Source organism: Acanthisitta chloris, unplaced genomic scaffold, assembly GCF_000695815.1.
Source record: "Acanthisitta chloris isolate BGI_N310 unplaced genomic scaffold, ASM69581v1 scaffold20652, whole genome shotgun sequence".
NCBI lineage: Eukaryota > Metazoa > Chordata > Aves > Passeriformes > Acanthisittidae > Acanthisitta > Acanthisitta chloris.
Window position 1 is genome coordinate 750 of NW_008660131.1, and position 3,754 is coordinate 4,503.

Here is a 3,754-nt window from a genome sequence, read left to right on the forward strand (position 1 = left end):
GCATGCATCATTCCCACCATTCCCTTGCCTTCCATCAGATTTGGGAAAGAGCAATTCTCCAGTAATGAAGAAAATGCAAGAAGTGGGCACAGAGCCTGTGGAGCCACGTTCACAGCCCCAGCCATGCACAGTAATCACAGAGTAGTTTGAATTGGAAGGACCTTCAAGATCAACTCATCCCACCCCAGTTCCATGGGCAGGGACACATCTCACTAGCTCAGGTTGCTCCAAGCCCAATCCAACCTGATCTGGAACACTCTCAGGAATGGAGCAGCCACAGCTTCTATTTTAAATTATTTTCTGAGACCCACTTTGATTGTGGAGGCAACAACAGATAATGATAACTTACTGCCATAAATTAATGTGATGTGCAGTTGAATCCAAATGCTGTGGAATTCTTCCTTACAGTCTCTTTCTTCTTACTTTCAGTTCTTGGCCATTATCCTCGTTATCTTCGTTGCGGAAGTATCTGCTTTTGTCCTGGGGTTTGTCTACAGGGAAAAGGTAAGCAAATAGTGAGCATCCCTGTACCTACAAGTAAAGATCTCGCACTGTTAGATCATTTCAATACATCCATTTTCTCGGGACTTCTTCCCCTATCCATCTGTGTTTTTTCCCCTCTCTAACCAGGTGAAAACTGACGTTCGAGGCACGATGCGCTCAGTCTTTGAGCAGTATGATGGGAAAAGCCCAGAGTCTACAGTTGTGGATTACTTGCAAGAACAGGTAAGAAAACACTTCAGTTGTCCTGAGAATTATTTAGGAAAGAACAGTTGGGTCCTGAACAAGGAATTCAGGCTGGGAAAGGATGGGAGGAGGGGAGTGGGTTGAAGTCCTGGAACTCAGCCCTGTGTTTAGCATCTCCAAGGCAATGGAGAGTGTTCCCCACTTGGCAGAGTTGGTGTTTTCAGGCTCCTGGTGTGAGGTTCATGCAGGCAATGATCTTGTTGATACAAGTGGCATTTGGATCAGATCAAGTAAGTGCCTAGGAATAACTGCTGCTGGGAAGACTATAAAACAGAAAGATGATGGAAGTCTCTAGCCTGCAATTTGCCACCTTCATGTTGGACCTTTGACAAAGAATAAACCAAAGAGGATGTGATAATGTGGGACAGGAGGTTGGTCTATTGTATCTTGTAGTTGTTTTCCTGGAGCACTGCTGACTGAACATCTGCTGCATGCTAAGGGCAGCTCTGGCCCAGCATGCCCGAGAGGTTTAACTCACCATGGGCGTTCCTGTGTGTGTAACACATGTATGTATTATGCAGTGCACATCTTCACACATCCCTGTAACTGTGCTGTGTTTGGCAGCTTCACTGCTGTGGGGTGAAGAACTACAGTGACTGGACGACCACACAGTGGTTTAATTCCACTGGGAACAACAGTGTCCCCCTGAGCTGCTGCCAGCAGGACACCAACTGCACGGGGCGTCTAGATCAGCCCCAGGAGCTCAACACACGGGTGAGGATGAAGGACACAGCTTCACAGCTGGGCCAGGACTACCCCCAGCCAGACAGGACAGCAGAGCAAGCAGGAGATGTCCACAGCTGTGGGCATGGAGTTGTTCAAACAGATCTGAGGAAGAGACTTGTCTGGGATTGACCATGCTGAGTCCAGATCTGGGGTACCAACAACAGAGGGATGTGGAGCTGCTGGAGCGAGTCCGGAGGGGCCGCAGAGATGCTCCAGGGGCTGGAGAACCTGTGCCAAGGAGCCAGGCTGGGAGAGTTCAGACCGGAGGAGAGAAACTCCAGGGAGACGTTGGAGCCCATTTCCAGTGCCTGAAGGGGCTCCAAGAGAGCTGCAGAGGGACTTGGGACAAGGGATGGAGGGGCAGGACACAGGGAATGGCTTCCCACTGCCAGAGGGCAGGGCTAAATGGGATGTTGGGAAGGAGTTCTTCCCCCTGAGGGTGCTGAAGCACTGGGACATGTTTTCCAGAGTGGTAGTGGATGTTCTATCCCTGGAAACATTCAAGGTCAGGTTGGACAGAACTCAGAGCACCTTGGCCTGGTGGAAGATGTCCTGCCCATGGCATGTGGGGTGGAACTGGATGGTCTTTAAGGTCCCTTCCAACCCAAAGCATTCTGTGATTCTGTGAACTGCATACCAGGTTCTACACCAGGTCCTTCAGTTTGGGGCACGAGCCTTAGGCTGACTTAGGCATCCTGACTGGTCTTTCTGGCTCTGAGTTTTGGGTACTTCTTCAGGTGACCTGAGCTAGAGGAAATGCAGAAGCAGCAAATGTCAGTGAACTGTGGATTGTCAGTACCTCTCCTCAAGCAGGAGAACAAGGGGCCATTAGGTCTGGAAGGCAGGAATAGGGATTCCTCAGGTCTGCAGTGGCTAGTTAGACAGGCCCTACAAGGTTCTGCTTGCTCTGAAGGGTCAGGAGTTAAAATAGGGGGAAATTTTACATAGTCCAGCTGAATTAACATCACCTAACGTGTTTTCATCTCTCTCTTCCATGTCAGGGCTGTGCAGAACAGCTGGAGTCTGGGCTGCAGAGTGTTATCAGCTATGCCATGCTTGTAATCCTGGGGTTTGCCATTGTGAAGGTGAGTGTTTCTGTCTCTTCCCTCGTGGAAATGGTGTTGTTTGCCCTTTGATCTCAGGCCTTTTTCTTGTACCCGGTCCTATCAGCCTACAGCTGCTTTCTAGCTCTAAAGGAGGCTCAGTCCTCTGTTCCTCAGTTGTGTTTTTCCAGTTGTCTCCATTGGTCTGCCTAACAATGAGAGGAGGGATGGGAACAGTAGCAGGGGCTTTGGGACAGCTAGTCAGTGAAGAATCCATCTTGTCACAGGATCATGGAGGGGTCTGCTCCAGTTGCCTTTCTGATTTGCATCTTGTCACAGGATCATGGAGGGGTCTGGGTGGGTTGGAAGGATTTTCAAGCTCATCTCATTCCATCCCTGCCTTGGGCAGGGACACCTCCTACCAGCCCAGGCTGCTCCAAGCGCCATCCAATCTGGGCTGGACCACCCCCAGGAATGGAGCAGCCACAGCTGCCCTGGACAGCCTGTGCCAGAGCCTCAACACCTCACAGCCCGGAATTCCTTCCCAATATCCCATCTGTCTCTACCCTCTGCAGTGGGAAGCCATTCCCTGTGTCCTGCCCCTCCTTCCCTTGCCCAAAGCCAAGCTTAAATAATTTGCAGAACTCATTTTAAGTCCAGAATAATCCCAGGCTTTCACAGAAATTTCCCCACAGTAATTAATGTAATTGATAATTAGGAAGTAATAGGAATTAATGTGGATTTATGAACGAATGGGAGAAACCAGGGGGGAAAATGCTGAGCTGCAGCTACTGTTGGAAATTGATGTGCTGAAAGTCACTTTCTGTAGGTGCATTTGAAGTGGGGTTTTTTTGGCGTGGGAGGAATGTCCTTGCTGTGATGAAGCAATCAATGTAGCACACAGGTGTTGTCTGGTGGCCCAAACAGCACCCATAGCACTAAATCTCTGCTCTCTCTTTCAGTTCTTTGGCATGCTGAGTGTCTGCGCGCTGACGTGCAAGAGAGAGGAGAGTGGGTATCAGCCTCTCTACTCAGGGGTGTTTGCTTAATAACCTGCACAGAATCACTTTTCTCTTGCTTCCTGGTGATGGAACAGACCCGTGGCCATACCACAGGCAGTTTGGACTGGTGACCTCGGATAGCTCCGGATGGTATGAGACTCTGAGAGACTTTCCTCTGCCCTTCTTCCCTCTGCCCTGAACATGTGCAGCAGAACTGTTGTTCAGTCACCAACAGAG

The 3,754-nt window shown here is 49.8% G+C and overlaps 1 pseudogene; it reads left to right on the forward strand.

The window, feature by feature from the left end:
- The first annotated feature begins 429 nt into the window (after nucleotides 1-429).
- Nucleotides 430-3,565, forward strand: LOC103797494 (annotated as a pseudogene).
- Nucleotides 3,566-3,754: the final 189 nt, after the last annotated feature.